Source organism: Pleurodeles waltl, chromosome 1_1 (assembly GCF_031143425.1).
Source record: "Pleurodeles waltl isolate 20211129_DDA chromosome 1_1, aPleWal1.hap1.20221129, whole genome shotgun sequence".
Taxonomy (NCBI): Eukaryota; Metazoa; Chordata; class Amphibia; order Caudata; family Salamandridae; genus Pleurodeles; species Pleurodeles waltl.
In genome coordinates, this window is record NC_090436.1 from 460,448,328 (window position 1) to 460,462,698 (window position 14,371).

The following is a 14,371-nucleotide window of genomic DNA, read 5'->3' on the forward strand; positions in this document are numbered from 1 at the left end:
GATTGCTTCACAAAAAAAAGTAGTGCTTGAAAGGTAAGCAGTGGAAGTACACAGGTAATGAGTCTTTAATCCAGGGGAGAGTTAAACACAACAAGAGGAAGGAAATCCAACACAGTCTAATGAATAATAGGCAAGCAAATGACAGTGACAAGAAAATAAGCAGAGGGCAGACACTGAAGCCACTATGAGTTGACATTTGGTCTTTTTGCAACCAGATAGCTTGAACTGTCTGGTAAGGGAGAACTATAAAGAAAATGTCCTTTGCTGTTGATTTTCAGAATCTAGGAACCTTTCCAGTAAGGTACAGGAACAGAGAAAAGTTTGCTGGGACTTACAGCAGTCTATTTATGACACAAAAAAGGCTATCAGTTATTGAAAGTGTTCTTGTTGAAGCTTTTTAAGATGATTTAAACTCAGTTCTCTGTTTTCAAGGCAGCCAATGAAGAGACGAAGGTCTGGTGTCATGTGTAACTTTTGGACTCGTCTTGAGAAGAGCTGCTAAATATTGCAGTTTCTAAAGCTTTTCATTTGGTAGCCTGATAGGCCTAAATAGATGTGTCGATCTGAGAGACAGAGCACACACACAACAACAAATGTCACTTGTTGGGGTTAGTCATGCAGTGAAAAGGTACAGGCTGCAACTGTAAATCAAAATGCAAAGAAAGTTCAAATTCTTATGCTATTCATCGCAGTTGCAGTCGTTTTCTAAGTATGATATTTTATGGCTGCAATGCGAGATCCAGTAAGTGTTATTCTATTGATCAGACCAGAAACAGGTTGATGTCTAACACCAATACAGATTTTCCCCAGGCTGCCCCTGTCAAGTATCCTCCTTGCCTGCAGGTGCTTGCAGGATGCTGCTGTTCTGCTCTGGTACCAAGAGTAGTTGCAGTGTGTTCTGTCAGACATCTACACAAAAAGGGGCTCATTTACAAGCCCCTTGCGCTTCCATAGTGTCATTGTTTCTGACGCTACAGCAGCGCAGAACAGTCCCCTACCCAGCGCCGCATTTACAAACTGGTGCAATGTAAACACCTGTGCCCCATTATACCTTCACCAGGTCTAATGTATGCAAGGAAGGCATTCCCCCTGCAAGGAGGCACTTAGGAATGGCACAGGGAAATGTACATGAATTCACTGCATCATTCTAGTGTCATTTCTTAACCCCTGTTCAAGGTAGGCGTTAATGTGACACTGTGCTTTGTTCTATGGGCCTCCCTGCACTGTGCGCCATGGAGCACTATACTATAAATACAGCTCTCCCATGACGTCATTAGGGGGTGCAGGTAAGCGCAAGAAAACTGGTGCATCAATCACGATGTGCCAATTTCTGCTAAATGAGGCCCAAAGTGTTTTGATGTTTGAACTTTGCTGAACTAGCAAGTGGCACAGAGACCTTGGAACCGAGTGTCACGTGATCAAACTCTTTGTGCTGGACTTTCAGTTGGACTGCCATCCTTTGCACTGAGCAATTTATCAGGTGGACCTAGAAAGGCTATTTTACAGTATGAGAGATGTCGGTTCACCCTTCCTTGAACCTGGCTGAGCCTGTAGGAGGTCTGACATAGAAATGTACTAGGTAACAAGCAGTCTAAATGGAAGTTAAGTGATTTGCATACTTGGGTAATTCGAGGTCCATAAAGCAAATTAGAATCGATCTGAATGCCCATAACTCTGGAAAAATGTCTCTGACGCTACATGTAGTGCCTGAGGCCAATGGCAGGGCACATTAAGATACTACATATTCGTAAATTTCCAAGAGTAAGACGTGACTTGATTCACACAGTTTTATCTCCATGGGTAAGCTTGTCTTACCCCTGAACGCTCATGCACAATTTATGCCTAAATGTCAAATAAAACACAAATACTAGAAAATGTATTTTGAATTGGACCCTCTGCACTAATTATCAGAAGACCAGCTAGACGTTGCATGGCTAGTCCGAATGTTAGAGCCTTTTTGTGTATTTTCGACAACTCAGGCAGTGCATTGTCTGTCTTAGCAAACCTAGGAGTTAGGCAGGATTTATGCTGCTGCTATAGTAACATTCCTGTATGTTCTCAGGTAAATACCTTTCCGTTTTGTCTTCTTTATTTTGACTTCTTTTTATTTGATCTTCCAACCCTGATGAAGTACTAATAGATGAAATGTGTTGGCTGGAGTGGAAGAACAAAGGTTTGGGATATCATCAGTGAGTGGATTCTGATTTGGACGACTGGAGACAAGGAGTGTTCGACGAATTACTATTAAAAAATTATATTGGTGTTGCAAGTTTTTGACCTTGTCTGTTTCATTTTGTCTCGTAGATCACTTGTTAGTAGCTTTTATTCAACCTCAATCTATTCATTTTTTCTGTTTAGTGACAAAATCCAAGCTCTCATCTAAGAGATTAAGGCATGTTTAATTTTCTTTTTGGGTGGTCTCTTCCGAGTTTCAAAGAGGCATGTTAAATCTTATCCAGATCTTTCATAAAACCTTGATGAAAATCATAATACATAATGTCTTTACTAAAACAGAAAAAAATTATGTTACATTTGTTCCTCTAATAATGTCTGAATTTAAAAGCCGAAAATGCAATGGCCCGACTATGAAAATCAATGTATGGCACTGCAGCACTAACCTCTATGTCCTACTGCTTGTGTAAGCCATTGATTGCATGATTTAAATTCACCACTCCTAATACATCCATGATGTCCTTAGGCAAAAGCCTCAACATACTGATATTTAGGAATATTAAAAACTACAATTAAATGTTGTCAGCACCAGCTAAACCTTCTGGGCAAAATTCTTCAAAGCATGATTGATGTAATGAAGCCTCATACAGAATATGAGACATGAACACATTTGATAAGTTGCACAGTAAGTAAACATTCAAACATTTATTCAAACAATTCACTGAAGGGCGTCCCTTTGTAGTTTTCAGACACATGGAGCAAAACATTGAAAGAAATATAGATACTGGTGAACCATAATGTCAGCAAATCATCTGAATTCGGCATTTCCCTGTCTAGTGTAAAACTAGCCACCCAGACTCTTGCAGTTTACAAGCCAGCCGGAAGACTACGAACTCAGACCAGCAAGGTCTGTTTTCCTGACTTCCAAAACATTTTGAACTTAGAGCCTTGATGTCTATGTCACTGCGTGCTGCTACACCGTGGACTCCGTCATTTGTATTCTATGTTTCTGCCTTCTGGAATATCAGAGGCACATGATTTACAGCTTCATTGCAAGTTTGGTCATTCCAACAGGCGACGGCCAGACTCATGGGAAGGACATGGCGTTTCCCACCACCCCCGCCCTATTACAATGTTCCCACCAGTCTGACCACCGTAAACATTCTGATAGGGCATTCCCACTGGTCAGACTGGCAGGAACAGTGCAACGAGATAGAACTCAGCACCCTTAAAGGAGCTTAGTGCTATCTCGTAGCACAGAGGGGGCCGACCAGCACCCTCAGAATGCACACTGTCTTCCAATGGTGCTGAGCACGAGGGGGCCTGCACTGCTCATGCCATGGGCATGTGCAATGCAGGGGTCCCCCTTTTGGCCCCCAGCACACCCTCACCACCAGCTTTTCTGTGTCAGTGAAACCGCCGTGGAAAGGCAGGCAGTAAGGGGAGTTGTAATCAGTCAGGCGGTGCCGAGTTCAGCGCCGCACTGACTGAGTACAAGTCAGACTACGTCACCATGTCGGGAACCATATTCTCAGTGAAGACAGCGGTCCCCTGGTGGGTCCAGCCACCATGGTTGTAATTGGGCTGTCAGACTGCCCGGATTGCAGCGGTCTGACTGTCAACCCAAGTGTAGCGGTCCTAAGTAATGAGGCACTTAGTCTATTTCTCTGTCTATAAACTCATGTCCTTTGAATGTAATTCACTGTCAGCTATACCACACCAGGGAATCAGGCTTCTAGAGATCTATTTTTGTACTTGCTGTTGGACCTGACATCCTTGGCATGGTTTTTCCTAGATTTGTTTGCCTTGAATCTTCCTGTTTTTGCTTTGTATTTGCTGGCCTTAGGACTTTGCCTGCTTTACCACTGCTAACTAGACCTAAAGTGCTTGTGCTCTCTCCTCTAAACATGGTATAACTGTCTTACCCCCTACTGACACATTCTACTTGCTTGTAAGTCTCTAGTAAAGCGATACTACTTGAACCCAGGGCCTGTAAATCAAATACTACTACTAGAAGGCCTTTTACACATGTCTCAAGCCTGCCATTGCAGCCCGTGGGTGTCATTTTAAACTTCCATCTTGAGTATGCACAATGAACCTTTTACCAGCCCTAAATCTTCCTTTTTACTACACATGTCACTCCAGGGCAGCCTCTTAACAGCCCATATTGCAAGGTGCAAATGTATTTAAGATAGTGGACATGTACTTTTGATTTTCACATGTCCTGGAAGGGAAAAACTCTTAAATTCATTGTTTCACTATTGCAAGGCCTGTCTCTACCATAGGATAACACTGGGTCACCTTATTACAGTTCATCAGTGATAACTTTCAATTGTGAGCAGGTAGCAATACTGAGTTTGTTCTCCAAAGAATTAATTGAAATGTAAAACCCTCTATGATGATAAAATTGGATTTTAAGTCACAATTCAGAAATTATCCCTTTTTAGAAAGTTGCTTTTTTTTTGCCCCAACCATTTTGTGCCTGCAGCCTCTATCCTGGGTCACATGACTAGGCGTAGCTATCAGTTGGTCTTTGTGGATTAATCCCAGACAGTGAGACAAATGGGGAATAGATGTTGGCAGGATGGACCATCTCCAACTTGATAGAAGAGGCAGAACTGTCACCTATCACACTTACACATCTCAAAGCTCTGTTTCAACACACTTACACTAGTGGCCCAGCACACTAGTGCCTCCGCAAACTCACAAAGGGTTTGTCACTAGTCATTTGTGCCCATACACAAGCTGGGATCAGGGCAGGGAGGCAGGAAATTCCAAACGCCTCAGTACGGAGAGGACTCTAGAAGCTTTCCCCACTTCCAAGTTGCCACCAGATATACATAATGGACCCTCAGTCCAAACTCTTTAGTAAACTTCTAGACATGTGGAAGACTTGGAAGAAAGACAGCTGTGCTGCCTTGCTACAGGAAGAACTGCCCTGCTGCCCTGCTACTTTTCATTCTAGAGCTATACTACACTGGTGCCTAAGTGAGAAACACTGGCCCTGTATTTTGAGCCCAGGACCACCAGAGTGACTCTGAGAGATAGCTAGTTGGCCTCCGGATCAGAGCCTCAGGGACAGAGAAGTCTCCAACCATTTTGACCCTGCATCTGGACTCTGCCTGCTATGAGTTCTAACCCTCCCAAGTGGTGCTCCTGTAGTCCAGGACCATTGGACATGGGGCTAAAGGTGCTCCGCCAGCCTAGTTGTGGTCTCTAGCAGAACTGATGCAGCAAGGTCCAAACTTAAAGCAGCTTTTCGAAGTGCTCCCTTAGAATGGACACATAGTAATGCAGCCCTTACAAAAGCCCACATCACAGCCCTAGCAGCTTATCGGAACTGTCACAGCATCCTTGATGCACAACTCACAGCCTTCATCAGAACCGAAGCAGCATGACGCAGTCCCAACGCAAGTCCAAATTGTAGCCCTTGCAGCTCATCAGAACTGCAATTAAGAAATGCATCCTCATTGCATGGCTTTCCATCACTTCTCGGGACCAGCGCTGTGTGGTGCAATCTTCTGCCACCAGGATTTCAGGTACATTTCTCAGTGGCACTAACATGGTCCCTGTATTGGCCTGCGCTCTTTCTGGGTCGGTCTGAACTTGTGACTTTAAACTAGTCTGGCACGACCAGATGACCACCGATTTGAGTTTTTTTAGCACTATTGTTTCCTAAACCTTTAACATTTTATATCTATGGTTCTACTGTTTGGATCTTTGTGTTTTGGTGTCAAGTGTCAAACAGTGTATTAAATTGGTATGGGACTTGAGTTGTGTTTTCACTTAATTACTGTTTGTGTGCTGCATAAATACTTCACCCATTGCCTCTAAGTTAGGGCTAAATACCTTTGTACCAAGCTACCAGAGGGTTAAGTACAGGTTAATACGGGGTTTGCTTGTGTTTCACCCTGACATGAATTGTAGTTACTGCTTGAGTAGGGTCTTACCCACTTCAACTAGTAATACAATTTCTATATCTTGTTGTAGCAACTGAGTCACAGTCCCTTGATGTCTGTTTCCAGCCTGCTGTAACACCAGAGACTTTGGCCCATGAACCCTATTTCTCTACCTGCTGTGACACCATGGACCCAGGGCTTTGAAGTCTATTTCGCTCCCTTTTTCTGCCTAATATAAAAGCATGGATGTTGACCCTTTAAGTCTACCTCCCTGCCTGTGCACTCAGGCTCTTTAAGCATAGTTCCCTGCCTGCTGTAACACTGGGGACTGAGGTCCTTCGAGCCAATGTCCTTGCCTGCTGTGTCACTATGATGATACACCCCTAGGGTCTGTTTATCAGCATGGGTAAAACAGTAGATTCTGTCCGTCGGAGTATATATTTATTTACCAGCTCAACACTTTGAGTACTATGTAGTCAGTAATTCCTGACATTCCGCTGACCTTAGATACCCTTCCCCACTGGCACTTTCCAATATATATTATATTTTGTCTAACAATATTACTTGAATTGGGATTCATGCATTTCAGTGCTGTTCATGCACAATCACGTTTTAATATTATTTTCTTGGCTATATGAACAAACAAAAAAAATTCCAACAGCGTGAGCGAAGTTACTTTTAGGAGGGATGAGCATGCAAATGTGCCTGAGACATGGAAGAAATGTTAGCAGCTCCAATATCATCTTCCTTGCAGATGTCTTCATTTTTAGCCCTCCGTACTGTATTCATAAAGTTTTTTCCACGAGTAGCTATATCTTACTCCCATCTGAAGTGTGACTTTAACCTAAATATTCAGGCCACTTGAAAGACTTCAAGTTGCAGTGGTGGCATGCTGATCAATATTGTTTTACTCCAAATCTATTTATTAATACATTTTCAATGTACAGAGGTGTCAGGAAAGCATAACAAGTAGCTTTAGAAATCATCAGATACGCTGGCATAATATGAGATATATGACCCAGAATACATAAACATGGCAATTTGTATAAACAGTTCAGTAGTTCCAGGAGGCGGAGAGAATGACTTGTAAGCATTCGAGTAGCAAGATTGAGGCAAATATTCTGCTTACGTTAGCAATATTGAGCAAAGGAATTCAAACAACAGGAGAAGAACAGCCAGGATGGGAAAGCAGCCATGCTGGTTGTCATCAGGGCTAGCAGTGGGACAAAGGGAGGAGAGGGGGATGTAAAAGTGAGGAAAAGATTCAGATGGAAATATAAGGAGTGTTACAAGTTGTAAGGTGTTCCTCGATTACCTATGGATCTGATATGCTGTATCTATGCCAGTCAAACAGTTGGAGGGTTTTAAGTCTGAGGCGGTGAAGCATGAGTGTTCTAGATGAGAGAAGTAGCAAATGAGAGGTTGCAAATATGGATAAATTTACTTCCAGTGGAGCAGAGCCTATGGGACAGAGGTTCCATAGATAGGACTTGCCACATGCAAGTGTGCCAATGAACTATCAGCGCAGTGGAGGATTTTTTCTGAAAAAGGGCCACCACTTGTTTGGTGGCTCCTAGTATGTAGCTGATGAAAAACCACTCAGCATGTGTCATGGCTTAGAGCTGTGTAGGTCTGATACCTAGGATCCCCACCGATAGGACTCTGGGATGGGGAAGCCTATAACCCCTTTGATATGACTGAGGATTTCTTTACAGAATGTTGTGATAACTGAACAGAACCACCATATGTGGAGGAAATCACCTGGGGCCGCAGAGCAGTGCCAACAGAGGGGTGAAGCAGTGTGGAAGATCGAGCAAAGCCTCACCAGGCTTAGATACCATTGTGTCATTACTTTATACATGGTTTCGCGTTGGGCTATGCTTTTGTTGTTACGAGGTATGTCCTGCCACAGCTGTTCCCAATGTTTCCGCAAAATTATACACGACACAAAAACTGATATTTGGTGCTATATTTTAGCACAAAATGCTTTGCAGATGTATTTTGCACTTCAAAAAGTGCAAAAAACACAAATAGTGCAAACAGCATCCACTTCATTTTATTCCTGTGTAGTGTGCTGCGAACAGCACGTATTTATGTGATGTGGCGTAATAGCTACATTTTGAAAATTTTGCGTAACAACTGTAAAATGAAATTGCTGAAATTATGCAAGATTATGTCAGCACAATATCATTTTCACTCAGACCTACACGAAACCCTTTAAACACCCAGACCCAGATTTACAAAAAAAAATCATGTAATGTAGCACAGTGAGTAAAATTGCTGTGCTGTGCCGTGTTGTGTGAACAGAAGAGAGCAGAACCACGCCACATGTGCTAGGACGAGATGCTGTTCTGCTCTATCCTTGTGAGGGTGCACCTTTTCCTACCATGTTTCAACACCGACACCTTTGTGCCATACTGAAAGGTTGTCTGCATTCAGGTAAGCATATCTTTTCTACAACAAGGGTCCATTCTAGTACAACAAGCATTGGTTAATCCAATAATTCTCACCTATGCAAGATCTATTTGATTTGTCAATTTTTTAGCCATGCCGTACAGCATGTCTTAAAGTAAAATATAGTGATATGATGCTATCAACTTTCACCTAGGCTGCACAGCAGCCACGCAGCTGTACAAACTTGCAAATGAAATATTGACAAAGCTAAATATCTTTACTATATAGCCCCATCAAAGTGAGAATTCTTGGCCATCTCAGGACCAAGAACCACAGCAGCCCCAGTTACCAAGGTGGAGCACAGTTCACCCTTATGTTGTCTTGGTAGCAAATGTCACAGGTTTTCACTTCTCTGACTATGTGGGTATTGATGGCATTGCAGTACTGCCCTTCTGTGTCACTATAAGTGTTAGGGTTCTGCTTGTGTGAGTGTGTGTATGTGTGTGTGTTTGTGTGTGTGCCTGTGAGTGTTTGTGTGTGTGTATTCATGTGTACCTGTTTGTGTGTTTCTGTGTGTATACGAGTGTACCTGTGTGCATTTATGTGTGTTTGTAGCAGTTTGTGTGTGTGCATGTGTGCCTATGTGTGCAAGTGTACATGCCTGTTTGTGAGAGGTACATGGTTCATAAGTGTCTCAGTGGTGTAACAAAACCTGAGGGCCCCCGGAAAGTAAATGGATGTTGACTCCACTGGACCCAACCAGGAACTCTCAGGCCAGGGGCCTGCCATCCATGCACAGTGCACTGTGCTGAGGGGGGCCCCCATGGACCTTGAGGTCTACCCCGCACTGCAGGTGTAGCAGGGGTAATGTTGCGCCACCGGTGTTCAACTTGCTTTGCATATATTCTCAGAAGAGGTATCTATTTTATCTGTGACCCTTCCCCCCTCTGAACAAGCATCCATGTTGTCCATTCTGCTTCGGTTTGAACCCAGCTACTGAAAACTGACACAAGGTGGAGGTGCTTTGCCTATTTGACTTTCTCTATTCACAAGTACAGCTATTTATGTGGAACCAGGAGGAGTCTTGCAATGGCAACTCTACTGTGCGTCACTGGGGACAGTGGCTGAGCTCTTTGTGGTGGTGCCAGAAGGGTTGTGTCCCACTTGGCCAGGGAAGGTAGGATGCATCTCATACATTCATTAGGTGCTGATTGATCAGGAATTCAGACCTTCTCCATGTCTTATCTGACACTTTGGGGCATATTTATACACCGTTTGCGCCGAATTTGCGTTGTTTTCTTCGACGCAAATTTGGCGCAAAACTAACGCCATATTTATACTTTGGCGTTAGACGCGTCTAGCGCCAAAGTATGAGGAAAGAACGTCATTTTTTTGCGTGAACGCCTTCCTTGCGTTAATGAGATGCAAGGTAGGCGTTCCCGTCTAAAAAACATGACTGCGACGCAAATGCGTCGTATTTATACTCCCGGGCAAAAATCACACCCGGGAGTGGGCGGGGCAAAAAACCCCGCATTTGCGCCGGATTTTAGCGCCTGGGTCAGGGCAGGCGTTAAGGGACCTGTGGGCTCAAAATGAGCCCACAGCTGCCCTCCCATGCCCCCAGGGACCCCCCCTTCCACCCTTGCCCACCCCAGGAGGACACCCAAGGATGGAGGGACCCATCCCAGGGACATTCAGGTAAGTTCAGGTAAGTATAATTTTTTATTTTTTTTATATTTTTTGTTGGCATAGGGGGGCCTGATTTGTGCCCCCCTACATGCCTCAATGCCCAATGACCATGCCCAGGGGACATAAGTCGTCTGGGCATGGCCATTGGGCAAGGGGGCATGACTCCTGTCTTTACTAAGACAGGAGTCATGTAAATGGCGTCTGGGCGTCGTTAAAAATGGCGCAAATCGGGTGGAGGCGATTTTTTGCCGTCAACCTGACTTGCACCATTTTAAGACGCCCTAACGCCATTTTCCCCAACGCCGGCGCTGCCTGGTGTACGTGGTTTTTTTCCACACACACCAGGCAGCGCCGGTCTGCTAGCGCCATTCAATAAATACGGCGCCCGCATGGCGCTTCAGAATGGCGTTAGCCGGCGCAAAACTTTTTGACGCTAAACTGCGTTAACGCAGTTTAGCGTCAAAAAGTATAAATACGGGCCTTTGTGTGATACGTTTGAGTAGGTTCGAGATTGCGATATATGAAAATGCCACAAAATGAAGAAATAGTACCTTAATCACAGTGCAAGCAGTGGACGAAGACTAATTAAGATAAGTCAATCTGTACTTGGTCTATATTCCCCACAAAAAAAGGAAGCAACACATGAAGTGATACCCCACATGCGCTGCCAATTTAGAAGGCATCAAAGAAGAGTGATCATGATGCCAATGAATGATAAGTAATAGGTGTGCAAAAAGACCCTTTTTGGAGGTTTTTTGCCCCAAGAGACCATCGCCAAGCAACAGAACATGCATGTTTCCTGCTGAAGAGACCTAAAAACTATACTTTAAGGCTTTTTCAACTCTGTATGTGTGCTGTAGAACCCAGCATGCATGCAAAGAGAGAGCAACAAGGAGACATTAAAACATGACTCCTTGATATGCCTGCCTCAAGGAGGTGTAGGATTTTGGCACAAAACCCTGCCTACAATTTTCCATGAGTGTGACACCCTCCCCTATAAAAGGACGACTGCATTTGCCGCAGCCTCTCTCTGTGCAGACAAGATATGTGGGTTGGTGCGAGTCAGTAGTAAGGAGGTGGTGGTAGAGGGTGCCTGGCAGACACGGGTATAGTTCATATGTTGGCAGGAGGGGGAGCCACAGCAGGCATAGACTGTTTTGGGAGCAGGACTTTGCCCGTAGGTGGGCGCCTGCAGCACAGGATCATGGACTGCTTCTGAGCCTCAGTACTCTGCTGCCTTGCATGAGCCTTTGCTGCCGCAAGAACGGGTTTCCTCTGCAGCAAATAGCTGCTAAATCCACCCTTAAAAAACAACCCTTTGTGAGGTCCAAACCTCTCAAATCTCGTGAAGTTTTAAATAATAAAGTTATGAAGTTGTGAGTTTTCCTACGTTGCAAAGTCACACAGCCTAACAGACTCCTTGATTCCAGTAAACTCTGTTTTATTGTGAGTCGTCATCTTTCCTTGACCTATGCACGTTTACAAATCCCACATTTATCAGCAAATGTAAAAAGTCACTGGCTGTGTTTTTTTTGCAAACCGGGTTAATTTTAACGTCTCAACCCTTTCATAAATCTACTCAAACCTCATCCAGATTAAACAGTTACATTTGTCTCAAATCGTGTATCTGCCCTCAAAGTTTCTATGAATAGTGTATGCAGCTATTTGTACCTGCCAGCTTCTAGCACACACATCCATTCAGCAGCCAGTGTTCTATTTATGTCAAAATATGAGTCTTCATGCTCCTCTGGACTTAGAAGCCCTTTCAATACAATCTTGATATTTTTCCCAACTAAAATAGGACAAAGTTAACTTGTTGCAATTAGTTTATATGCGGAGACGGGTACAGATGTGGTTTCTTTAGAAAACCACAGTGGCATGCCTTATTTTTGTCATCCACTAGGTGGCACACAGTGACTACCTTTGGTGCTCAGGGCCTAGACAAAAACTGCCATTCATAGAGTAAATAAAGAACAGCATTATTAATTTAAACCGTTGCATCTACTCTACACCTAATATTTGTTTAGCCAGCTGTTTCCTCCAGCCCTCCTTAAACGCCATTGATTGAAACCCTGAGTACATTGAGACTTCTTTACCCCAAAGGACATTCTGTTGCGTACGAGTCACAAGCCACCTTTTCAAAGTGCAAGTCTGTGCGCTACAGTTACTCACTACACAAGGAGCCGCCATGTCTGATAATTCGTTAGGGGAAACAGAGAGAAACTGTGATCCCAGAAAGCATGTTTTTGACGCAGAGCCATCTCACAGAAACCCTTACCAGGCACAATAATACAATTTCAAAGTAATTATGTGACTGAATATGGTGTATTTCTGAACATTCGCGTTTTCTTTCAATTTAAAAAGTCTAGTCTTCTAGCATATTTTGCTCTTACTAATACGGATGCACCAAAGAACACATTTAAATCACTTTACTTTATTTAAGTACAAATGCTAATTTATCCCGTCAACGCACGCTTGTGTTTATGGAAACCCTGCACTTTCATTGAGAGGATATATGTTATATTTCAAATTATAAAAACTGAAATAAGTTGACATCTCAGCGTGATTCGATACTAAGGCACTAGGTTGCAGGAATGCTTCAGTTTGAAGATGGACAGGCCATTGCCATTTCGATGTATCTCCAAAAGCTGAAGACATATCGTAGCATCTTCATCTACTGCGTGGACGAGGATCAGTGTTTTCTATCTCATTTTATCTGCTTGTATATTTTTTGGCTAGGGTTGTGGTTTTAATGGGAGGGTCAATGGTGAAGCCCTATGTGTGGGTTGAGGGGGTGTGGTAGACCGAGGGTGGGGCAGTCCTTTCAGACAAACTGAACGCCCACGATAGAATTCTCCCAATAGTCTCTGGCTGCAAAAGCAGACGAGCTCAGTGTCTCTTAGTCAGTAAGAGCCTTTTCAACTGCCAGTGGTTTACTCTAAGCCATTTATGGTTCGCCTGGAGAGTGAAAAAAATATTGTCTGTATTAAAAAGGGGCATAGGCCTTCAATAAAAACTACCTGCTGATTCTGATAGTATGTTTGTTATGCCGAGTGAGGTAGCTTTGGAGTCGGCAGGACACATTTGGCTGTAAGAACAAGAAGTCCTTAAGGTCATGGAAGTCACTGATGGACATGTTCCGCTCTCTGAAGACTGACTGGCCTCCCGGCATAAGATATATAACGCGCGACAGTGCATGGAGGTGACGTGACCGAACTGTCCTATACTGAGACTACCTCAATAGCTTTCAGCCTTCACCGCCGCTGGAGCTGAACCGCAGGTAGAGTCCAGTGTTCTACAGATGCTGATGAAACCTGGCTGGTGTGTGTGCAAGGTGATAGCTACCTGGTACATATAGATATTGTCAACTATAAACGGCGAACTTGTGTGTTACCCATATGTAGCACAATGCCACCAAAAAAAGTAAATACAATGTGTAGAACTTTGTTCCTAACAATAGCTTGTTTTTTGTTTCAGTGTACCCCTCCATAATGGCGCTACTCGAAGAGCAGTGCACATAAATGCGCCGAGTACGGGGAGGATTTTACAATCAGTGAAGGACACTATTCAGACACCGAATAATCATTGCCACGTTACACGTTTAAAACACCCAAGACTCTGAAAAGACGGTTGTTCTGTGTTCCTCATCCTACCGTCGCACTAAAGTCTGCCTACCAGGGCCCCCTGGCGCTGCCCGAGGATGTGACACAGAGGCTCCGGTTCCACTCCGCACATGACAGACTTCCTGCTCCTTCCACCCCGCAGGTAATGTTCCTTACAAAACATGACATCGTACAGGAGGTGCGCTGCCCCTCGCGAGTGCCTGTTAATTCCCCCCACCTTCAGATTATGCGTCTCTTAAAGTGATAAACCTAAGCACCGCGCAAGGTTTAATCTAAATGCAAAACGTGTGCAGAAATGTTCTGTCAGCCCCGTCCCCGCTGCATATCTTTTCAAGAGATCTGAGCGCAGGGCCAACCCCTGCGCTACCGATGGTCTAAACAGGGGCCTCTGCTCCCCCTGACCACACAAGGGACACACTGATACGCCAATCAAATGGGCGCCACGCTCTTAAAATGCAGCGCCAGCCACCGAGGAATGATCATCACATAGAGTTCAATTCCTTCGATTAATATTTTATGACGCCGTAGCCGTTAGCACCCAGGGCTGTTACATTAAACAGTTCGCCACAGATAGAGCTGTGTTTGGCAGAGAGA

The 14,371-nt window shown here is 44.1% G+C and overlaps 1 protein-coding gene across 2 annotated transcripts in view; it reads right to left on the minus strand.

Moving 5' to 3' along the window:
• The window catches only part of HAPLN1 (hyaluronan and proteoglycan link protein 1), a 329,203-nt gene that overhangs the window by 313,398 nt on the left and 1,434 nt on the right, over positions 1-14,371 (minus strand). The window lies entirely within an intron of this gene.